The 26,340-nt window shown below is 36.9% G+C and overlaps 1 long non-coding RNA gene across 1 annotated transcript; it reads left to right on the plus strand.

The window, feature by feature from the left end:
- The first annotated feature begins 5,622 nt into the window (after positions 1 to 5,622).
- Positions 5,623 to 24,540, plus strand: LOC113074194 (uncharacterized). Its single transcript, XR_003280605.1, has 3 exons — positions 5,623 to 5,855; positions 11,569 to 11,907; positions 24,493 to 24,540. It is a non-coding gene; the product is annotated as an uncharacterized LOC113074194 (long non-coding RNA).
- Positions 24,541 to 26,340: the final 1,800 nt, after the last annotated feature.

A 26,340-nucleotide genomic window follows, 5' to 3' on the forward strand; every position in this document is an offset into this window, starting at 1 on the left:
CTAAGCACACCTTAGCGCAAATATTATAATATAAAAATCACTTGTAATGTTTCCAAGTTTGGATTTGGTTAGAATTTATTCTTTTATTTTTTTTCAATAATTCTAAAAAAAAAAAAAAAAAAAAAAAAAAAAAAAAATCTTACTGACCACACGTTTTTAATGGTAGTGTATTTATCTTATAGGGCCTATATAGGCCTATATGTGCATACATATATATATATATATATATATATATATATATATATATATATATATATATATATATATATATATATATATGCATACAAACACATCTAAAAAAACACCTTATTGACATGAGTTATTAAGAACTCATTTTCAATCCCAGAGTTCCCCTGGAGCACTTGACAACAGCGGAAGCATCTGTTGAAGACACACCAGAAATCCCAATAGCCAACAAAGACAGAGGATGTGCTTTAGGGTCTATCGCCATGCCAACGATGTCTTTCCAGGATTATCTCAGCATCTGGGTTGGTTTACTCACATGGAGGCAAACCTCCCTATTAATCCACACAAGCTGAGCTAACCAAAGGTTAAAGAGCCAACCGCAAATTCACAGATGACGTTCTCTATTAGACCAACAACATGCTGATTCATAAACCAATTTTGAAAATGGCCTTTCGGTTAACAAACATGTCTGGACACAAAGAGCTGTGCTGCTCAGCTTTCAACTATCATTTCCTGTCTTCTTTCTTCCGTCTGTAAAATTAACAACAACAACAACAAAAAAAAGAACCAGTTGAAAAGATTATGTTCTACACAAATCTGACTGTACTGGTCATGCTGAATGTTTGCTGAGGACAGCTCAACAGAATGATGTGTTGTCTATCTGTTGTATCTGTATTATTCTGCGGCTCCTGGTGTTTCTCTTCCATTACATCCAATTCAGACTGCAAGCACAACTCAGCTAAAACTTCATTTCTTTTGCTGTGACGCTGTAGATTGAGCAGAAGCACAGCTGAGTGATGCAGGAGCCACAGTCAGAGTATTTTAATGCAGCGTTTCATCCTTATCTAGACATGAACCAGTAATAAAAACCCAATGTCATGAAGATAATTCAGTGATACTTTGTGTGAGATGTTGTGTTTGTCTCTCACACTTCCAGAAGATCTGCAGTAACATGCTGGAGTCCATGAACAAATCAAAATAATACGTACAAAACAGATAATATCTTCTATAATAAAAATAATTTGTATTAAAAACAAAAACAAATGATGGATGGGAACATTAGGGAAAGTAAAAAAAAAAGAAGAATTAGAAAAATTAGAAGCCCAAGCTAGAGATCAAAAAGCTCACTAGTGATGGATACTGTTTTAAAAATGAAAATATGAAATGAATAAAAAGCAGCTGACTTTCAACGTTTTTGAAAATGAGTTAAATGAACTGACAGCCTACGAAAGTTTACAAACTTTATATCGACTCTGTTTCTTCATCACAGAGCAGCTGGCATCCAAATCCTAAGAAAGCTGTACTCTTAACGTCCTTTTGCTTGTTTTGATGATTGGTGAGGATCACTGCGCTGTCTTTAACATCACTCTGTATTAGTTTCACTCAAATCACATCACTGTCTTGTGGCCTTGATCAATAATGCTATGTGGTTGGCCACTTCATAAAAATAAATAAATAAGAGCATATAAAACAGCTGAAAGCACTGTGGGATCCAGCCAGCAGTGTGCAGCCTGATGACTCAAACTGACTCTGACAAAATATATGTGTGTTTATGTAAGGGGGAAGGTAATTGTGCCTCTGCAGAGTCCAGTAATAAGCATAAACTTAGCGAAAATGCATTTGAAAAAAATAAATAAAAATAATAATAATAAGTATAAGTATAAGTATAAGTATATGTTTGTGTGTGTGTGTGTGTGTGTGTGTGTGTCTGAAACTGTTTATATTTTAATGTGAACTCTGCATTAGCACTCTACTACATCATCAGAGACGGTTATGAAATTCCTGTGGTCTCAATTTCTCATGCACATCTGTATAACTGTGCTGGCCATATGGTTGCTCTGTGTTTAATTGTGTATTTTATTTATTGTTGATATGGCTTAATAATGTGTCATAAAGAGAATGAATGTGGACCTTTTTTATAAAAAACTTTGGCCCAATACTGCCCCCAACTGGAGACATTACACACCGTGACTACTCGTCTACAGACTAAACTTCCCACGCTTGGCCATCAGCAGAGATGAGATGAACTGGAAGATGGGAAAGGAGAGTCTGTTAAATATCTGAGATCTGGATCATATACGTGATACTAAATAACAGTCATACAGCAGTAGAAGGAGATATTCACTACAAAAAATGTCCAGTTTCAGATATGTCGGTACAATAGTTTTGTGCTTAATATAACTAATTTATTCCTCATTCAACAGCTTGAAGCCAAAACAAAGTCACACCTTGAAAAATATTTCTGTCCATAATATTGAACCAAAAGAGAAATATGCACATATTTAGCGCTGTTTATAAAAGCAAAAACAGTCCAAAACAAGTACAAACAAAAGAAGTTCTAAACATGTTGGTGGATTTTGATGTGAGAGGACATGTTTTTACTTTATTTATTTATTTATTTTTTTCACTAGAGGAAGCGTAACTTTAATTGGATGTAGAAAAAAACATAAAAAAAAAGAAAATAATCTTTCTCTTTTTTTTTGGCACAAGTATCTCTGGAGCTGTACAGGTCTCCCAGCATTCCCGGAGGATGAAAATAAACCATGTGCTCACAGTATCTCTCCAAAACACTTCCAAAAACATTTGTTTTTCCCTTTTATCGCAGCGATCATACATTTTCATAAACAAGAGAAGAGCATGTATACACACTGTGTAAATGAATGAAGATTAGGACTTGGCACTACAACAAAGCCCATTACTACTCTGAGACCAACCTCCATGACATGTCTCTCACTTTAGATACATTAAAACCTGTCTTTGTGCTTTGTGTCCTAACCAGGTTTCCAGCAACAAGTAATTTGTCAGAATGTGACATTGCAGCACGACATGACAACCACAGCCAATCATCTTTTACTGGTTTATATACTGGTCCTTTTTTTAATTTATTTTATTTTTTGTAAGACTCAATCACGATGTCGCTATATCATAAAATATATAAATAAAAAAAAAATAAATAAAAAAGTTTGGGTTCGGTAAAATCAATGAATGCTTTTGAAAGACGTCTCTTATGCCCACAAGGTTGTATTTATTTGATAAAAAAATATGTTCAAAACAGCAATATTGTGATATATTATTACCATTTAAAATGTCAGCTTTTTATCATCATGTATTTAAAAATTGTATTTATCTCTGCAATGGCAAAGCTGAATTTTCAGCATCATTAATCCAGTCTTCAGAGTCACATGAACCTTCTATGAAATTGCATTCAAATAGTAGGCCAAATAAAAACAAAAACTTGTGGTACTGATAGGCTACGAAAAAAAACGACTTTGCCGTGCATCTAATTCGCATGTGTTTCACATGGATATAATATACACAGTTTTCACATGCATATGATACGAAATTTGTTTGCGTCCATGTGATACAACGTTTTCATGTACATAGGATGCGCATCTACCCAACAACCCTAAACCTACCCATCGCGTAGCATATACACACCAGATTCAATTGTTGCGAATCAATACCATGATTGAGTTTTCATTTTCAATTGGAGTAGACCTACTATTTATATGCTCAATATGCATTTTTCATTATTATTACTGAAAGCTGCGTTCCTGTGGCTCAGTGGTAGAGCATTGTGTTAACAGCAAAAAAAAGGTTGTGGGTTTGATTCCCAGGGAACACGTTACATAAAAAAAAAATGTTAACCTGAATGCATTGTAAGTTTGCTTTGGATAAAAGTGTCTGCTAAATGCATTAATTAAATTTTAAACTGTTAGGCTGCTTAATGTGTTTGTAGATGAATAGAACGTTTACAAGAACAGCAAGTTGTAACAATGTGAAAATCTTTACCATCACTTTTGATCAATTTAATGTGTTTGATGTGTAGATAGATAGACAAATAGATGATAGACAACTAGATAGTCAGCAGACAGCAGGGTGCCGTGATGCCAAAATGCACATAAAATGTAAATGTGATGACAAATGAACTTTTTTTGTTGTTTCATATTTAATCATAATTCACTAAAAATGTCAAAACCAGAGAATGTTTACTATCCAATGACAAAGGTGTTCATATTGATACAAGGATCATCTAAGAGAGTGAAGTGATATTCAGCCAAGTATGGTGATCCATACTCAGAATTCATGCTCTTCATTTAACCCATCCAAAGTGTGTGTGTGTGTATGTAGCAGTGGGCAGCCATTTATTCTGCGGCGCCCGGGGAGCAGTAGAGGGTTTGATGCCTTGCTCAAGGGCACCTCAGTCGTGGTATTGACGGTGGAGAGAGAACTGTACATGCCCTTCCCCCACCCACAGTTCCTGCCGGGCCGGGACTCGAACTCACAACCCTTTGATTGCGAGTCCGACTCTCTAAGCATTAGGCCACAACTTCCCCCCTTCTAAAACTTTGTTCCAGGTAGATATGTTGGTCTGTATCGATTTTTAACTCTTCCTAACTGTCCAATGCTCTGGTAATATATATGATCTCTTCAGTTTTTTTTTTCCAGCATAAAAAAACAAAACAAAAAATCCAGCTTTTTCCATCAGTTTGGTGTATATTAGGTGATGGACTGATATGAACCGGAGGAGAGAGCTGGTAATGATGTTCCTGCTGAGTGCCTGGACATGGTCCACCCCACCCCCAACTCCTGCCTCACTTTTGCCTCTCTCCTGGTGTTGATTTACTTATTATGGGCTCTTTCTCCTTCATTCCACTGTCATTGAACTCTGATTAGATCAAGCTTGGATTGCTTTGGACAGTTAGCATCGATGAGTCCATCTATCACGCAACGTCCATTAGCTGTGGATCGCTACCGCCATCTATAGCCTGCGGTTCTAACGCCCGTGGCCCTCATCTCCTTGACCTCTTCTCTCTCGCATTCCGCCTCTCCCAGTGTATCTTTCCAACCCCCCATAACCCCCCCCCCCACTATCTATGGCAAGCAAAGTCAAAACTGCAGCTCCAGGGAAGTAAAGCCTCTTCTTCTCTCTCTACCCTTCTTTTTTTCCACTGTCTTTTATCAGTGACGACTGAGTGGCAGCCAATCATGGGCTCAGTCCCGCTGCCACAATCTCCCTGACACTCAAAAAGAGAAAAAGAGAGGGAGAAATGTGTGTGAAAGGAAAAATAATACACAAGCAGACCGAAAAGGAGACATAATGCAGGTAAAAAAGACAAGTAGAAATCAAAAAGCATTTAAGACAAAAGACCTAGAATAAAAAAAGAGAGCAGTAAGACATCTCTCTCTCTCTCTCTCTCTCTCTCTCTCTCTCTCTCTCTCTCTCTCTCTCTCTTTCTCCCTCGCACAGTAAGTGTTTAGTCTTGCAGTGAAAACTGAGAGGGAAGGTGACAAGCTTGGAGCTTATGCTAAGGAGATATAGAAGTGTGCCGAAAACACAGCAGAAGACAATGGAGTATAGGTAAAACTCTCTCTCTCTCTCTCTCTCTCTCTCTCTCTCGTCCGTCCCTCCCTCTCCAGCTTTGTTGCTCTTGTGCTCTCTCGGTCCCCCACTCTAGCTCAGACTGATGAGGAGAGTCCGGAAAGAGAGCAGCCATGTACGTAATTTTCTCTCGCTTGCTGAATCTAAAGGTTATCATTAAGACAGATGTCCCCTGAAGAGTGGTTGCCGTGGAGATCATTTTACACCGGAGGAACTATTTGATTAAAGAGTGGCTAAGACGGATTTAAAGCAACTGAGAAAGACGTGGCAAAAGCAAAAAGAGAGTGTGAGTAGATGGCTGATTAGTTTTTCTTTTGCAGGTGGTTTCAGAAAATTTGTCTAGGACCTAAAGAGAGGGTTTGGTTGCTTTTGTGAATACAACGGCACATTAATGTTCAAGGACCTACTGTCTGGAATTTATTGAGATTTTCAGTAAAATGAGTTTATATTGTGGGGAATTAAGAGGGAATTCCTGGCTAGAAACAGTTTGAGTTATTTCATCTCTAGACATTTGAAGTCATGATTACCTTTGAGAAGTCAGATTTAGAGTTTTTAAATTATTATTATTATTTTTTTTAATTTTTTGCCAATATGAAGGTAACGTTTGTTGTTTGAGAGTAAATGGAGAATTATTGTTGGTCATGATTAAATAATTTAGATTAAAACTGCTTTGCTACAACCATATAAAATTGTTCTTGGTGCATATAAAATCAATATTATACATTTAGACAGCAAATGATGTCTAAAAACTTCATAGGAGCTGGCAGAGAGGCTCTGTGGTAATTTTATTTAGCAAATGCTCTGTTATGAATCCTGCAATTATACAAATGCTTTTGGTTGATTCTGATAAGCAGATTATTGCCTTGACCTGTGTGTCATCTGGCAGCTGTTTTACTGGCTGCCTCACTTTGAAGATAAACGATGTACATGAGTGTGTTTGTGTGTGTGTGTGTGTGTGTGTGTGCAGGAGAGAGAGAAAGAGAGAGAGAGAGAGAGAGAGACATGCAGGAATATTTCATAAATATGTATTGCATTTGGACACAGCAAGAGTCTACCCCGCTGCTCATGCCTAATCACTCACTCACTCTCACTGTTTCTTTCACACACACACACACACACACGCACACACACACACATGTGCACGCACACACACACACACACACACACACATACAGTACATGCATGCACACATAAACCCTACAAAATGCTGCATCTATATGCAGCCAATCAACTGGATCTTGGTATTGGAAGTCATTAGTGATTGTTCATTATTGTCCAACACAAATTAACCTCTAAAGTGCTCGTTGCATTTCTGCTTTCTAAATTAGCCACACTAATAGCATCTCTTTCAATGCAAATCGATTCACTTGGAAACACACACAAAAGCCTGTAAATAGAAGATCTGTCACTGACAGCACACACATTTAGGAGACAAATGTCTAGAGAGAAATTTACAGGCTTATGTAACTATTTGAATCTGTTTTATACAGGTCCTTCCTCCGAAAAAAAAAAAAAAAAAAAAAAAAAAAATCAATATTCAAGGATAAAAACATAAAATGTCAAAATTTTCTTACATTTAATGCAAAAAAATAATAAAAAAATAAGTATCCTAGAATTCCTGAAGTCTCCCAGTGTCCTGATTTTTCTCAACTGAGAAAAGAAACCTCATAATGATCCCCTATGGAAGTTATCTCATCAGATTTGTGAGATTCCAAGGTCAAATTTCAATATGAATATGGATCTGAAATTTGGAGCTATACTTTGCCTGGATGTCAATACATAAAACTGAGAATCTCCTGAGCTAGGAAAAAGCTCAGGAGCAATACAACTTTAATTTGGGAATCCAGCTTTATTTCTTTCTAAGTAAAATCTGTCCTGCAATAACATAAATTTGATATTAGCCTGAAAATGAAGGTAATCAGCCAATCAGAATCCAATTTCTAGGTCATGCCTTCAGTGAAAATCTATAAGCATATATTTTCAGCATTATAGGGTAAAGACACTTGATACACACAGGGAAACCGAGCGAGACAGATAGAGAACTCCAGTGTTATCTGAGAGAGAGTTAGCTCCACCATGTGGCTCAAAATACAGTGCTAGGCAGCAATGAAGCCCATCATGGTTGATCCTCAGTCATTTTAAACACTCTCACAAACAAACATGTACAGTAAAACCATACCATCCAGATTCGACAAGCCGCAACCCTAAATTTCAAGTGAAGGAAGGCCTCTGCTACAGTAAATGTTACAAAAACCAAATCTTTGTCTGACCGCGGCAGAGAGTTTGACGCCATGCGAGTAATCTGGACAGACCGTGAGGCAGCTTCGATTGTCAGAAATCAGACAGGCCTCGGGCAATATTTCAATCTTTTAGAGAGTATGCAGTCTATTTATTATTAAGCGATTTGTTCGTCCTGTTTCCAGAAGTGAAGTTCTCCTGTCAAACTTTTAACCTGAGTGAAGACTCCATCCTTTAATGCTTGAGATGTCAAGGTCACTAAAATGAGAAGTGCTGAAAAAAACTTTGCCCAGCCATAATAAGCACGACAAATGCACGGACACAAGACTCTGTATCCCACATACTGTATGGCTCCAGACATCCATCAGAACACAGTCAGGTGTGGACAGAAATAACCCAGTTTCCCTAAATGATGCGTGTCTGATATGGTCTTAGGGGGAACATACTGAGGAGAAAAAGAGGAGGTTGTATAGCATGAGTGAACGAAGCTGTGTTGAACTCTGACAGATGTATTCCCTAAAGACAACGCTGCCCCAGACTGCTTTTAGAAACCTCGGGAGAAATACAGCACTATCTTGCAGACAGGAATTACATAGAAAGACTACGGCGGGTCTGTGTTCACCAGAGCAGTCTGATAATGCAGACTTTAACTGTATATCACTGTCAATCAAGTCTGCAAATTGCAAAGCATGAACTTAGCCTTCCGTTTGCAAAATGCCGCTCACAAAATGTTTTCCGTGTCACACTGATCAACAGGGTCAGCCATGTTGTGTTTTCCGGTAGGACAACTCACCGTTCTCTCCACCAATTAATTCATAATTATAGCATTACCTCATTATGCCTCGACTACCATGTCTACATACGCCTAAACTCACATGTACACACTAATTAGATGCTCTTAACAGGACAAGTGAGAAGATTCTTCCTCCTCGCTCCACTCCCTCGCGCTTCCTCCGTTCCTCCCCCATGGTATCGCATATCCTCCCTTATAGCCGCACATAAACAAGTTTTTAATGCACTAATCAAAATGAGATAATTAAGTGACGGTCCTAAACATCTGGCAAGATAGCTTTTCTTTGTTGTACTGTATGGTAAAAGGCAAAATAATAAGGAAAAGGATCAGCTGGCCTAATGCTTAAAAGGCATGCTGTAGCAAAGATTAATATCCAGAATGCTATTAAACCTCAAGGACAGCCTTGAATGATAATTAGAAAATGCCATAATGAGAATCGCAACACATAAATTGGTGCACACAATTATTATTATTTTTTTTTTTTTTTTCATTTTTCAGAATGTTCTTGACATTGCAGTGGAAAGGCTAAGAGTGCACGATAACAGGAGTTGTTATATATATATATATATATATATATATGTATTGTTAATCTGGGTTTTTGGCACCCTATGAGTCCTGCATCATGGAACCACAAAACTCCTGTCTGGGCTTTTTCACAAGCTACATCCTCTCACCGCTTTAGTGTTAACATCTTCCCGACTGAGCTGGATATACAAAATACAGCACTTCTCTTTCCATTATCATGTTGTGTAAACTTGCAAAAAATCTTGTACAGCGTGTGATCTGATTACTCAACTCACCATGCCTAATGAAAACAAAAGCACCCTGAGGAGGACAATTCCAATTCTTAAACAATGCTCATGAACAATGTGTACCACAGATTGTTTGTGACTTAAGCATATGCATTAAATATACAATATGTGTGGAATATTATTTTTACTTTTATGTTTTAACCTTTTAAGACCCTGCGGCCTCATATGAGGGCATTATATATTCGTGAATTTCTCTGAGACTGTACAGGCCAAATTAACAGTACGCAAATTAACAGTAATATGAAATATGATATATTATTATGAAAATCTGGTCAATTATTACTCCCATTATTACACTTCGTTTTTCATTACATGTTGCCCCCAAAACCACAATTAGTTTTAGCAGACTTCAGGAAAATACACAAATATAAAGATACAGATATAAATAATAAACATATAAAATGATAAACATTTCCTGCATCTCAGATTTGATTTTTCTCCTTAGAAAAGGTTAAGTTTGCATTAGGCTACATTATCTTTGCTGCCATCCCCATATTTTTTTTTATTTTTTTATAGGGCTGTACTTGTACTCAATGTGAGCAATCTGTGCCACTCTTTATCTCTCCTAAGCAATTTTAGGAGAAATATCTAATATAAAATATGTAGCTATATGACACATCACTGAGAACTCTATTAAATCATGAAAGAGCAAATTCTGAGAAGGGAGCACCAGCTTAATCAGGCTTTGAAAGAGCGTGCAATAAACATGCATGAATCAGATCTCATTTTTATTACTCTTTTGTCCGTGCTTGCCCTTGAGCTGAGACCACGGATGGAAAACGTGTCATAGAAACCATTAAATCAATCAAGTCGGTCGTGGACCATGACACTGACAGATGGATATTTATTTGGATCTGTCCGTCAAGGTCACGCCGGAGACTTGAACAGGTTTTTTCATGCCAGCTGCTGATTACATGCTCCTGAATGATCGGTATGACCCTTACTCCAAAATCAAACGTGACTGGCGCTTTCCATGCATTGACACAGACCGTCACAGTTTATGCCAGTTTTGTGATTCATACCAGACGAGAAAGACTCAGCTTAGTCTCATGAAAATAAAAAGCATGATTAATTTATAAGGATCTTCTTAACCCTGGGCTGCATTGAAACATACAGTAGGCTATGTCTGGATAGAAGATGGGCCACAAAAGGCCTCCATGCTGGGGCTGACAAAATTCATTACTCGCATTAGAAAAGCCAGTGATTTCACAAATTAGAGTAGTCTGCACACTTTCAAACGCTGCCTAGTGAATAATTCCTAACTTCATCCATATCTCATTAAGTAAATTATTTGATTCGTATTCACATGACAGTGTTCATTTACATGCGTAACTTCAGTCACATCAAATAGAACCAGAGCCCTAATTTGCTCTTAGAAAAAGAAAGGATTCACTTTGTTCGCTGAGCTGGCCTTGCTGACACCGTGTGTGTTTTATCCCCCCCCCCCCCCTCCACTTCCCAAGCCTCCCCATCTTTTCTTTTCTTTGATTCAGATCGTTAAACAAAAAAGCCACAACATTATGAATCAGCTCCTCGTTTGCTCACGAGACCCCTGGAGACGTTTGCCATAATGAATGCCTGTCAGGCTAACTTGGCTCCTTGGCCTTTTTCTGCAGACTCCTGGAAAATGGGTTTTCGTCAAATGAGCGAAGAAAGATTTATTAGGATTAACTTCCAAAAGCCAATAAATTATGCATACATCCTCCAAATTACCTATCAGAACTAGTCCTGGAGGAGAGACTGCTCCAGTGAGCTGCTGCCTTTGCTTCTTTTACGCTAGTTTGTGTTATAAATGTTGAAGTCCTCAGCATTTTGAGTTTACTATTGACTTTTACACCATTTTGGGGGGTAACTGCAAATCTATGCAGAGTGAGGAAAGAAAAATGTTTAGAGACGTTCAGGCTCATGAAGTTCGTCAATTAGAGACCACCGAGAAACTGCTGTGCGCTAAAACTCGAGTCACTTAATCCTTTGCGATCAATCAAGATTAACGATTCGTTTTCTAGTTAGCCAACATGATTTTAGACAGCTAACACAAATTTAGAGTGCCGTTGTCATCTGTGGCACTCGACCCTGAGGTAATTTAGCAAACACGTAGCTTTCTACTGATATTGTGTTGAAATGGTTTCTTAATGATCCTTTTCTATCTGTCACAGGCCCCAAGAAGACAGAATTTAAGAGAATTAAGGATAAGATGCCCCATTTCGTCACTCCTACCATTCAGCAGTATCTTCAACGCAGAGCTCTGTTTCTTAATTGATTCCTTATCAAGGACTCTCCAGGAGTGATCGGATACAATGTTAATCAATCAACTTACTTTCCTCCTGTTGTTCTGCTTGCTGGGCTGGAGTGATGCACTGATCCGGCCGGTGCCTGGAATTAGCACGACGGATCGGGATGGACGGACTCTACACCGCACTAAACGAGGATGGATGTGGAATAGTTTCTTTCTCTTAGAGGAGTGGACGGGAACTGGGAAGCAGTATGTTGGAAAGGTAAGGACTGGTTCTCTTTTTAAAAACAATAACTGTGATGAAGTGTGTGTCCTCATCTTTTTGTAGAATCAAAGTTTTTCAAACATTACATACTTTCAGGGTAAACTATATATAAGTGGAGATTGTTATTTACCCCTTACCCTTTACACAACTGTTCGAACATAGATCCATGATGATAATACCATGGTATTTTTTTTTTTTTTTTTCAAATACGGTAGCTTGGGATATAGATGAGTATGCAATCAAATAAATATTGTTTGTATTATATAATTTATATTATATAATGTGCATATAAAAAGTGCATATCCAAAACTGTGCAAGCTCCTTCTAGTAGGTCTTGGGTTTGATTCCCAAGGAATGCATGGACTGATAAAATATATAAATTTAATGCAATGTATCTGAGCATTTGTGAAATGGTAATCGTACTTATGACCATGTGGTTGCTAGTGAGCTACTGTACAGTATAATATGAGCAATTACATTCAGTCTGACCATTAACACACAACATAAACAAGCACAAGGGTCAGTAACGAACATGAATCACAAACATCAAATTAACTCGTACCTAACCGGTAATGCTTTCAGCATTATAGCTAATGATGTATTAGAACAAAATCAATGTGAATGTAGGCTATTAGAATGAATCGATGTGTGGGATAAAAAGTGCCATAATAACCCTCTTTATATTAATGACAACATCCTGATGTTCCAAAACCGATACGCTTGTGTGGGTTTAAATCAAAGGCTTACATTATAACCGTGACCTGATAATAACAGCAGATGTCCCAGCTATCAACATACACACATGATGCATTATTATTATTTTTTTTTAGCCAAGATCAAGTCAGGACACAAATCAGTTGAGGGCAAACCTCTACATGTCATTTGTTGAAAGGTGGGCCTACCGGTGCTACATGATTCGGTTCAAATAAAAAAAGCTGAAGTGCATCTCGCGTGGCGTCTGATTAGAGCGAAGCACTTGTCAAGCCACCGGTATCAGACGGCAGAGACAGCAGCAGCTACAACCACAGTGCATGCGAGGAGGAGGTCGGCCAATTTTATGTCAAATACATCTGCTTTCATCATCGTATTCATCTTCTAAATGTAAACGTGTGATAGGTTCGGGGTGGAGAGAGGAGTGGTAGCACAGACAGATCAACATCTTTTTTCTCTTATGCTGCAGGGTTGTTTTTGTGGGGAATAATTCTAGAAAAGAAACGTGTGTGCAACAGAAAGGCAAGCAGGCAAGAGTGGGTGAGGATACAACAATAAATCAATCAAAAACAAGAATGAGATTCCACCCTCATACTGTAGCATTGCATTTTATGTGACAAGGCAACAAACCAGCTCTTACTGCGAAGAGTCCGTCGGTTGAGGAAGTGTCAGACTCAGCAGTGTCCTGGCCTTCTTCCCAGAGCTTTGATGCTTCTCTCTTTTCTCTAGCTCTCTCTCCTTCTATCTCTCCCTCTTTTTCTGGCTGCGTGTTTCTCTGGCTTGACAGCAATCACATGCTTTTGGCCCGCTTTTCATCTACCGTCCACTCTCATTCCCAATTAAAGTGCCAGAAAGACACAGGGCTCCCATAAATACTGTAGGAGGGCGAGGGAGAACGAAACACCCACATGCTGGTTCAGGGAGACCACTGTGGAGCGACTTGATCATCCATTCCATCCATTTCCCCCATTTCTTACTTGTGTGTGTGTGGGTGACGTGTGAGAACTTGTGTAGCCCAATAGACGGGTACTTAGAGCCCCAGCGAGAAGCCATCAAAGCCATTGATGGTTCTCCTCATAAAAATAATTCAGCAACCTTTATGGAGCCTTGTGGGATACCAAATTTATGTCTATCTAAGCAACGCCTTCACTGGCCCCTGACATAGACAGGCCCTAAAAGAGGATTTATTTTCCAGTGTGGAGCCAGAAATAATCCATAAAATGGGAAGAATATTCCCAATAAAACAACAGTGCTATCAACGCTTTCTTCATGGCTTTTCTTCAACTGTGTAGTCTATAGCCATTCACATATATCTATATCGTGCAACTAAAATGCTTTTGAATAATAAGCTAAAGTTTGATGTAGTTCAACAGTCAAGCTAGTAATAATTATTATAATATTCATACAAAAAAAAAAAAAAAAAAAAAACATATTAGTTCATAATAGTTGAATCAGTTAGTTTAATGAACGGTCTGAATGAAACAATTACCAAACATTAAATATGAAAGACAGCAGTTTTAGAAAGGTGTGATTATTAGCTCAATTTCGCTAAATTACATGGATGGAATGGATTATATATATATATATATATATATATATATATATATATATATATATATATATATATATATATATATATATATATATATAGTTTCGGTAAATCACTACCCATTGGAAAATAACCATAGTGAAATATATTGAATGTAAAGTCACAACTTGTAGTTGGTTGCAAATACTAGGATGTTTGAAACCCTAAAAGTAAAAAATACTGTCATCACTGCAACTGGTATGAATATAAAAGTGAGAAATTTAATATTAGCACTTATGTTCTACAGAGCAAATACACTATAATTTAGAATTCAGTTAGTCTATGATATGTGAAAACAGCTTCTGCTTTGAATTAATATGAAGCCGCATCAGGCAGAAATGCAAAACAAACAGGATTAAAGAGGCAGATTTCTATATAAACTTCACAATCCAGAAACATCTTGCTGGCCATCCACTGGTCAGTATAACTGCTTAGGTGCCGTCGGCCTGTTGTGCAGAAAGACACTCAGAAGTGCCGAAGCCCACCGTGCAAATACCCACCTTTGTGTCAGGAGTTTGATGTGGGGGCAGCAGCTCACATGGTGTGCCATCAGCGCTATTGATGTTTAAAAAATCCTATTAACCTTCTCCAAGCCCCATAATGCATTGTGCAAATAAACCCATTCATACTGTTCAGTTTTCCTGGTGAGCTCTCTTCTTGTGTCTACCTAACCCTTTTGATCCTCTTCACGTAAATACTTGGAACTTTGACAAATTTTTTTTAAATAAAATAAATAAATAAAACATTTAAATAAAAATAAAATATTAATTGGTAAAAAGAAGAATGCAATCTTGATTTTTTTTTTTTTTTCAAGCACTAATAATGAAAAGTTATGGAATGATGACTCACATTTGAATGTTTAAATATTTGGCACAGGTTCATTAGGACTTGTCAGGATTATGAACTCATCTGAGCGTGGAAAACCAAATCATGAATAGATAGAGGGGAAACTCGTGTTAAAATGACAGTTGCAGCACTACTGCAAGTGTCAACTAATTATGTTATGTAGAATGGCAATTCTAAATATTAAATTATATCATTGCTACACCAAGGCTGAAGATCTTTTCAGAACAGATTTTTTTCTAAGATAAAAAGGTCACTTTGATACAAGTTATGTGTGGGTAATTTATAGAAAAGATACAGTAAAAGTATATATATATATATATTATATATATATATATATATATACAGTCATACCAAATATTTGTACAAAAAAAAAAAAATACCTGCAAACATTGAGGTTGCATCCAAACAAGCAAATAGTTATAGATAATTATCTGAGTAGATACTTCTTTAAGTACTTTGCAACAATAAATATTATTTCTATATCATATGAATATATGTAGTTATAATGTAATATGGGCATACTACATTGCCATTCACAAATCTTATCCCTTGGCTTTATAAGGGTATTTGTTGAATAATGTTTTATAAATACTGTGAATCAGATAGACCACACTTTTTGCCTACAATAAAGTAGGGAAGTATGTTTCTAAAATATATTTTATATGCACTTATACTGCATTTGTATTTTTATTCAATTTTTAAAGTCTGATAAAGATCTTGTTTTTTTTTTTTTTTTTTTTACTCTCTCACAGAAAAGTCAGGCCTCACAGGAACCTCCAGCTATCTAAGTAGTTGCAGTGTGTGTCCTTATCCACTCAAATGAACCAGCAGAGGCCACAGCCAGCAGAGGAGATTAGAAGAGAGAGAGAGAGAAAGAGAGAGAGAGCTTTGCCAAGTTTGGGTTCATGCACTTTTCAACTCCTCAGAGAGTCTGCATGCGAAGAAATCTGTTGTAAACCTCCACGAGTGTCAGGAAAAAAAAATGTCAAAACTACAGTGCGAACCGCATGGCCTTATGATTAATGGCGAACAGTGAAACCACAAAAGGGGCGACTGGGCTAGGGAGAGCCAGCGATAGATTGCACCGCGGTGTTTGTGTCGAGTTAGTCAACTTGAATATGACGCTGTCCTAGTCTGAGCGAGCTCAATATATACACAAAGAAAGAAAGGGTGGGGGGAAAATACATAATTATTCTGTATCCGTTCTGGGCCCGGGCTCTCATTTTCACAATCTCCTCTCTGCAGTACTAAGCAAGTGTTCACCGCCGACCTGACAAGAATTGTCAATGATTTCTTCCGTGCTTGGCTGACAATCCCTCAGTGTGTGTGCAGGGGATTTAATTCCTAAAGCTGCTCCGAGTCAAAGGCTAATTTTGTGCTACGCAAATTAGCAAAGGCAAATGAAAGCAAGGCCAGGATAAACCCTGGCTGCCTTTACTTCATATTTACCAGTCAGCTCATTATAATGAAGTGCATCCTTAAAAAATAATGAAAAAAAAAAAAAAAAAACACTTTTTTTTCTTTTTTTTTTACTTGGAATACTGGCATGCTTCATGCATTTTTCCTTGTTGCCTCTTTGGGGAAACGCTTAGATTTTTGACTGGCAGAGATTATTTAAGCAACCTCACGCCGGAGACATATTCCTGCCAATAAACAAAGGCTATCTGTTCAGGGTTGCCAGTGCCACAGAGAGCACGGTGTTGTGCCAAAAAGCGCTCCTAGAGCAAATGAGCAAGTGATCAGTATTCACTGCCATGCAGCACTCTCCCTGTAGTGCATTTCAAATGAACAGAGGGTTTGTGGTTAGGGTTGAATCAGGATCTATGAGGCCGAATCAAGTCGCTCATATTTTTCATGAGTCACTGTCAAAGGCCGCCGCATTTCCGACAGATGCCTTATTCTGAAATGTCTTTTAATTCATCCCCAGAGGCCCAGAGGTGCTTTCGCTTTTTCTTTTTTTAAAGTTGTTTTTTTTTTTTTTTGGAGCTGGCAGTAATTAGGACACCCCTAGTCTTCCAGAGAGCAGCCAAATGGAAAACATTGGCTACACTGTGGAAACGAAACATCTGGTGTATTGTGATACAGACCTGTTGGAAAATAAATAGATAAATAAATAAATGGGGTTTACAATCAATTAGGCAAGTTAGTAAGGTGCCTGTAGCTATAGCAGTCATACATGTGCCATGTGTGATCATGGTATGCAATGATTTCCTTCTGAAACAGTGTGAACAACCAACAGAGGAAATGTAAACTTTGGCTAAACTAAATGTTCAGGTAAAGCATCATGTTAATTTGACAATTTTTGTCTTGTTTTCCAGTATGATATTTAAATATTCTTCAATCAAGACACATTTATGTATTTAATAAGCAAAAGCAATAGTTGTTTTCTGAAAAAAAAAAATAATAATTGTCAAAATGTTTGAAATTGTCATTTATTTTGTAATTTTGTGTTTAAATTTTGCAATTCTGATTTATAAAAAAGGCTGCAGACATAAAATTGCAATATATAAATTCATATAATTCAAAATGTCTCTTTTTTTTCGCCATTAACTCTTAAAAAAAAAAAAACCTAACCCTAACCCCACTTAAAAAAAAACCTTGCAAATCTGACATTTTTCTTCAGAATTTTGACTTTATATATCACAACTCTGAGAATATTTGTACTGTAAAACAAGACAAAATTCTAAATAAGAAAATTATTATTTGTTGATCTAAACCCTCAGCCCTCATGGGTCCATCTAACATTTTACTGGACTGCCTGATTCGTTTACACTTTCCAAGAAGAAAAATACACAGCCCTAGTGAAACCTTAAGTTTTCAAATGCTTTACATTTAGAATGAAGCATTTTGTGTTAATGACTGCTAATGACTTAAAAGCACTGAAACTCATTTACTGCTTCTAAACATGTCACTGTTTATTCTGTCTTTCCCTTCTCTGCGCAACATTTTAAGCAAATAGTTCCTGGTTTGTGACTGCTGAAATAAAGTGCAACGGCTAAAGACTCACCTGCAGTACTTTATAGAACAAGACAGGTTGTTATGAAACACATTACGCCTTCGCTAAAGCAGGGCCAAAAACATCTTTCACACATCGCCGTCATTCCTGCTGGGAATTTCAGGCTCGACCACGGTCCACCTCAAATTAATGACCTAATGAAGCCCGCTGTTGTCGATCAAGCATGTGTTTACCTCAGAGATTAATGCAATGTTTTATGTATACCCTTGAAGCACGCCTAGACGCTCATCTGACAAACACCAATTAGCCCAGAGAAGCTGGGGTTCGTACTGGCTTTATGCGGTTGTCTGCTTTCATTGCATGTCTTTGTCTCAGATGTCTTTTTATGGATTTCAAACTCATGTCTGTGTGGGCCATGCCAGCACTGAAGGATTTCTTCACAATAAAGGACAGAGAGAGACTAATTATGGTGCTGTCAAGGGATTTTATACATAGCGGAGATGAAAATGGAATCTACATCTTTATAGCAGCTTACTCTAGTTACAACTAACATGAAAGTCCTCAGTTTTCCAGAAAATACTCTTTGGAGGTACGCCATGCTTTGTTCTGAAATGAAAGAAAGTGAATTAAATGCAGCTTGATAATGCATGAAAGTTGTCAGTGGTGTAGCATACATTGATTGTCTGAAAATCTTTAAGAATTATGCCATTTAAAAACATCAAAGTTGAACGAGGGTGGATTTCAGACTGTGGATGATGTCATCTTTCATGCTCTTCTGTATAGTTTAAATGTTAACTCTACCCTAAACCGTGTCAAATGCACTTGAGCAGTAAGTGGATAAGTTCATGTTGCTTTTATTCAGATTTTTAACTTCTTAGAATTAAGATTAGAATATTACTTAAGACCAATACAAAGGAAAGATTTTTAGAAATCTTGGCCAACTGAAAAGTATGAAGATACTTTGCCTTCAGCTCTTCTGCATTGTTGGTTCTGGCATATCGCATCTTCCTCTTCACAATACCCCATAGATTTTCTATGGGGTTAAGGTCAGGCGAGTTTGCTGGCCAATTAAGAACAGGGATACCATGGTCCTTAAACAGGGTACTGGTAGCTTTGGCACTGTGTGCAGGTGCCAAGTCCTGTTGTAAAATTAAATCTGCATCTCCATAAAGTTTGTCAGCAGCTGGAAGCATGAAGTGCTCTAAAACTTCCTGGTATACGGCTGTGTTGACCTTGGACCTCAGAAAACACAGTATTATATATTGATATATAATGACATTTTTCATCAGAAAAAAAAAAAATAAATAAATAAATGCATCTTGAGATGTCATTTCTTCCTAAAAATTGGTTCAATCCCCATCTCACTTGGGTTTAGAGTCGCTGGCTGTAAATATGTTGAAAATAATTAGATCTTATCCTAAGTTATTTATATCTGCTTAGGCTTTCCTGCATACTGTGTCCCTCACTCGCTCTGCCACTCAGGAAAATGTGGACCCGTGAGATACAGCACACAAACATTTCATTAACCACATGCTAATGACTCGCATGCTAATGTTTGCATAGATTACTGGCTTGGAGCTGAAAGCAGAGACATTCCCCTTTTTCGCTTGCTGCGGCTGACAAATTCTGGATTTATTTATTTGGACTTTTCTGTCATTCTGGTCGGTGACTGTAAACATTAAGGCTTTGTCATCATCTTGCAGGAGGTTGATTAAAACACAGGCGTCACAGATGCTTCACAGTTTATAGTTCATTCAGTTCATTTGAGAGACAAAGGCACTTTCATAAAGCATGCATTGTTATATTCTTAAGCGTTTAATACTGCATTGCGTCCCCTGGTATGTGCAGTGATCATTTAATCTATAACAAAACTATATACATGCAACGTGCTCACAAAACCCCAATGGAATAAATGAGTGATCACTTTACAAGCACAAGAATATTTCAATATTGATTTAAATTTGATTATATAGTTTGTATCATGTACATGACTTATCAACATCATTCATCAACTATCAAAATATTACCTATAATTTTGATTTAATTTAAGTAAGAGGAGACAGATGAATGCAGCTTAATAAACAGCAAGAAAGGTCACATAGGCATATTTCAATAGCTCAGTGGCAAATGTTCTTTTTCGAAAAGGATTTCATAACTGGAAAATGGTGTGTGTGCGTATAATGATTGTAAGTCTGATTCATAATGCGATATGAAATCTACCTAATCACTGATTGGGTTAATGAGCTAATTATATATTGAGAAATAGCCAAAGGATCCACATCGCAGACCACACTACGCTTGAATAACTCATACTTAATAACTTATATCCTATACTTTATCATGTGTTCTGTTCTGAAAAGGAGCCAGTAAGACTTTGAAAGAACTTAATACTTTTAATTAGAAATGATGCATCGAATTGGTCAAAAGTGTCAGTAAAGGCATTTTCATGCATATTTACCAATATTAAATTATTTTTTATATACATGCAGTTTGCAGTTTCAAACTGATAAAATCCAATATCTGTAAAAAAATCAATCCATCCGTATCTGTATTTTTATGACTGATGTCTGTCAAAGTGTTGGACAGCCGACTCATCCTAAGTGCACTCCTGCACTTCCCTATAGTTTAAACACCTCATTTTTCAAACAAGTAAAGGTGCTTTTTATGCCCCTGCACTGAGAAAGAAAAAGAGAGAAAAGAACCGCAGACATCTGATGTGTGCATATATCCACTGACCCACAAACCCCCCGCAGCGACAGAGTCTGCAGTGTCTGCTAGTCTCAGATGAATGACAGCACACACAGTCTTTACAAGATGGGGAAATTACAAACATACGCTACTACATCTGCAATCATTCTTTTAACTTGACTCTTAAAAATAAAGGTTCATCCATTAAGCCTCCCCAGTGCACAAAAAGGTTGTAGTGGACAAAGGTTTTTCATATGACCTCTCCAAGCGGTTCTTGGGGTTCTTGGTACCTTTATTTCTAAGAGTGCAGGCTAATGATTGAAATTCACTAATAAAAATGTGACCAGTTAGTTGAACAGTTAACAGTTTTAAGCATTGCATTGCTAATTACGATGTTAAATGGTCAATAAAAAAAAAAAAAACAATATTATAGTTTTTACATAATTTTGAGAAGATCAAATACTCCAATTTAGATGTGGTTTGTGTATCAACACATATTGTATATTGTATTGTATTACTGTGCCCTTACATAAGCATTAAGAGGTTTAGGGTTCAAAAGATTTTTAATGTCTTACCCTCACTGAGAGTGCATTTAAATGATCAAAAATACAGTAAAGCAGTAATATTATGAAGTATTATATCAATTTTGAATAACTCTTTTAAAAGCAAAAAAAAAAAAAAAAAACTTTTGATGAAAAACTTAATGCATCCTTGCTTGATACAAGTGTGGCCTGACATTGAATCTCAAATGCCAGAACTCAAGCACAGGATATGACTTATGAAGCTACTATGGTGAAGGTTTGCCTCATGAATATTAATTACTTGCATGACTGGGCAGTCTAGAAAGGTTACCAAGCAACGTCAGCACGGCCTAATTAATATTCATGAAATTAACCATTGCCATGTCATAACAACCGCTGACTGGACTGCAAATATAATGTCCATTGCTGCCTTTCAGTCCATTCTGTATCTAAAAAGGGTACTTCATAATTGATCTTCTAATTTTTTTTTTTTTTTCACACAAACCCTCAGTTGCATATTTTTGGCCATTTCGAATTCTGAGTAAAATGGGAATTCGTCTCAATTTGCCACACTGTCTGTGATTGAACAGCACTGACATAACATTCTCTCAAATTTCTAATGCTGGAGCCATTATGTCACTTCTAACCACTGGAAGAAAAAAAAATATAATAATGATCAAATTATATACATTGTATTTAAGTATACAAGTCCAGGCTCTTTAAGTTTATTATATATCAGTGAAATACCAGAAAAAAACAAAAAAAAAACAAACTTAAACTCGCTTTTAATAACACTAGAACAGAGTCCGAAAAAGTGTTGTATCTACCATCTGGATCTACACACTGACACCATCACATGTTGCCAAAACAGTTGTTTTATAAAGCTTTTTTTCCAAGATATTGAGTTTTCTTTTTCATGCAGTAAGATCAATTATTGTCAACAATTATTGTAATTTAAACTGTGGGGTAATGGCGTAAATATGGATATCTCCAAGATAAAAAGGTGTACTGTTCTGCTTTTGTTTGTTTTAACAATTGCAAATGCTGTACTGCAATGAACTATTATTCACATTTTTTCTTCTTTTTTTTTTTCAGAACACAAGTATTCCTGTATTTTAATATGAGGGAGTCTCAGCCCCTAAGAGGTCATCAGTTATTCTAAACCTGTATGAGTTTCTTAGTTCTGTGGAAGTCAAAAAGAAGTCAACTTGATTCATACACTGATTTGTGCAAGGGAAAAGAAGGACATTTATTCACTGGTGTGTTCATGAGATAAGAACAGATGTTTGATTCGTACTGTAAATGGATCAGCCTTATTGAGTCGGACCTTCTTGATGAATCAGTTCTCCCAGTTCACAAACTTATAAGCTCACTGGAAGAGAAAGGTCTCAGTGAAATTCAAGAAAATGCAGTTTGTTCTTCGCACAAAGCTTGCATGACTTAAGAAGGCTTTAAATAGAGTGAACGAGTCATATGTGTTATTTTTAGGGTGCCTTAAAAGTACTCTTGCATCTTTTCTGAAGCTTTAGTCCCCATTGGGACTGAATAGATGGAAAAGAACAACCAGTAAGATTCTCCTTTAGTTGTTCATGAAAAGAAAAGAAAAGAAAAGAAAAGAAAAGAAAAGAAAAAAGAAATATTAAAAGCATAAGGGTTTTTACCCATTAGAGTCATTATGTACCTGTCAGAGATGTGCATTTGGTTGAATTTCATTTTGCAACTTCATTGGGCTTAATATAATGAACTTAAAAATGTTAACAACTGGTATTGGATGATGATGATGATGATGATGATTATTATTATTATTATTATTATTATTATTATTATTATTGATATTTTGAATTTTATTTTAAATGTAACTTTTTTATTTTAATTAAAGTTTTATTCGTTTGGTTGTGTAATTTTGCCATTTCAATAGTTATTGTTTTATTGTAAATATTTATATTTCATTTGTATTTCAGTTTGAGTTATATTAGTATATAAAGTTAAACTGAAAGTAAATGATAAGATGTGTTTGTTTAATGGTTTTTGTTTTATCTATTTTAGTTTATTACAGTGAATGTTTACTTTGTGCAACCGAAATGAATGGTTTTAGCTTTAGTTAATAACCCAAACACAAAACAACATCAGATTCACACAGGTTTGCCTCAGTACGACTACCTAAGCCAGGACATAGAAGTACGAAAGAAAAGATTTTCTCTAAGCATCATGCTAAGTGCGTTAATGCAATTTGTGTGTGAAATAGATACCTAATTCAGTTTCAGGACAGAGAGGGACGCTGTTTCAGAGTGACTCAACCTCCAAATTGCTGTTTTAATTGTTACGTGTCAAATTATCTACATCCTGATAACAGTGGTTAGAAAAGCCTCTAAAATCGTTTCTAATTATAGTCCACATTTAGCTGTAAGTGTACAGATTATGAAATTGTGCGATGCTTAGAACGTTCTTAGGAAAACAAGGATTGTTTTCGCAGCTTCTTTCGAGTGTTTATTGATCATTTATTAAACATGAAACATCTTATAGCACCTATGCTGATTGGATATTTTGTCCAGAGCTTTCTTGGCTGGCCTCTTCTGGTAAAAACCTAATCAGGAAAAGAAGAACTGCAATCAAATGGAGAGGGCTGTCGGGCTTCCTCTTGTTGCTAAGAGACAGGTGTTAAAGGAAAGTTCTGCTCTGAAGGAGCGTTTTGTGTAATTGTGAGGTTCTGAACAAAACCGGTCATATCTTTCCTCCACAGTTTGAAAGGTACAGGAGTCTATTGACAGTTTTCTGAGATATCTGCCATATGCCGTCAGCCACGGCAAACACAGAGCTTTCTACACAGTAAGTTCTGTGCTCCTGCAGATAATGGTGAGATCGCCATTCAGCCCTCCATGTTTACTGTTGAAAAGAAAAGGAAGAATTGTGGAACTATTACGGATACTGATGTGAATTAAATACTTAAGTCGAAATTTCAAGCTGCACCCACAAAGAAAATTAAACCGAGCGCCGGGGCTTTTGAGCAAACTCACATTCATATTCACATATTCATGACTCATTTAAAAACATTGCTCAAGAACACATTCTGACTATTGGCCAGAAAGGGCTTAAACTGCATTTAGTGAATGGTTTAATTTCTGCTTCCATTTGCACAAGGTTTAGGGCCACCGCCTGAACATTTTGCCTTGACAGACTGAGTATATTTGCGAACAATTTGCCAGCCCGCGCGCAAAGAAAAACAGTTAATTCAGGAACTGTTAATTCCGACAGAACTCTCTTGCTCTTTTCAGCTTCACTCAGACATGGACACAGAAGATGGATCTGTGAAATACGTCCTCCATGGGAACGGGGCCGGAAACTGTTTTCGAGATTGATGAGACTCGGGAGATATCCACGCCACCGAGGTAGGCTTGACAGAAGAGAAAGCGCTGTATCACCCTGAGCGCCAAAAGCCGTCAACAAAAACATCCGGACAGGATCTGGAGAAGGGCCTCGGAGTTCATCATCAAAATCCACGACATCAATGACAACGGGCCAAGTTTTCCAAGGACACCTACGTGGCCAGTGTATCAGAGATTCCGGTGTTGGTGAGTATGAGTTGCAGGCTCAAGATGTTCTGTCAAATTCACAAAACAGAAATCAAATAAGAAAGATTCACACAACGTACATCAAAGTGCCTCCATAAAGACATCCATAGCAAAATGACACAGCTGGACTCTTTTTTAAAAAAACAAAAAATTCAAAATTACATTACATATTATTACATACATATTAAGCAGTAAAACTTGCGTTTTTACCAAGCAGTCAAAACTGTCTCCAATGACAAGCAAATTGACATTGGCAAATAAAATGAAAGACTTTATTATATATTTTTTTTTTTATGCTTAACGGAAAAAACACTTTGTTTCAGCCACTTAATCATCGCTGATTAAAAACTATGACAAACATTCAGCTTCACATGATTTGCAGGAAGGATAAAGATCATAAAATATCCCATCTGAATTCATTCAGTTGTCAGTGATTTTAAAACCAATTAAAGAGCAGCAGAGAAGAATCAAAAGTAAATGAACGGGATGCAGCAAGCTGAAAATCAATTACTCTTCACGAAGCAACAAATTAACCTGCAGGTTTATCTCGAATGAATCAAAAACTCATTTGCAGTTCTTGACAAAAACAAGGCAGCCGGCTTTGATTAAAGATTTTGTGTTATGATAAGATAATCATTGTGTGATCTTAATCATTGTGACCCAGCAAATGAATCAACGATTAATCACTAGGAAATGAGGAAATTATGCTTGAAGTGGTCCTGGTGTACCTATTTTGTGTTTGTCAATTTATAAAGCACTGTTTGAGAATGCTTGACACAATATGTCAGAGGTAACTAAACAGAAATGAAATCTTTTTGCATTTTTACTCTTTGCCATTTTGACACCTTAATAATAATTAGAGGAGAGTAGGGATAAAGTTTTTTCAGGGGGTGAGATGCATCAATGAGTACAAAACTTCATCATGCACCCAGTTTCTTGGAGAGATCATATTTCTTGTGGTCTTATGTTGTAGACGCTTTACCTTAATTTACATTGCAATGGGGGAAAAATTGCAAGCAACAAGCTGTCAGAAATCAGAAATCTTTCATTATATTATAAAGATGCTTCACTAGTTCCCAATATTTTTGAAGCATGAAATGGACTTAGATTTTTCCCTGCTGCTGCCGTTCATGTCACAGTCACTAAAGCGACTGAAGGGTTCGGGACTGTATTCATTCTTGAGGAGTCATCGGCCAATCAGCACTATCATCACATCCTCGTCATGACATTTTCAATGCAACATCAAAATGAAATGTGCATAAAGGTATTCAAAATTCTGTTAAGTTCTGGATGTCTCATTGGAGAATAGATCATAATGCAACCGTGTTTGTTGAAAGAGGGATCCCTGAGGCATGAAACACTATCAGTCATGCTTTCAGACAAACGCAAGACCACTCCACTCAAGCTTCAGGGACTCTCAGTTGGATTCTTACATTACAGTGCCTGATCTCCTTTTTGCCTCTGCCACTGAGAGTCTCAATGCCTCTGTGTTTTACAAGCCGAGAACATGCAATGATGTTTAATTCAAAGATTCTTAACATGAAGCATGGC

The sequence above is a fragment of the Carassius auratus genome, unplaced genomic scaffold (assembly GCF_003368295.1).
Source record: "Carassius auratus strain Wakin unplaced genomic scaffold, ASM336829v1 scaf_tig00013839, whole genome shotgun sequence".
Taxonomy (NCBI): domain Eukaryota; kingdom Metazoa; phylum Chordata; class Actinopteri; order Cypriniformes; family Cyprinidae; genus Carassius; species Carassius auratus.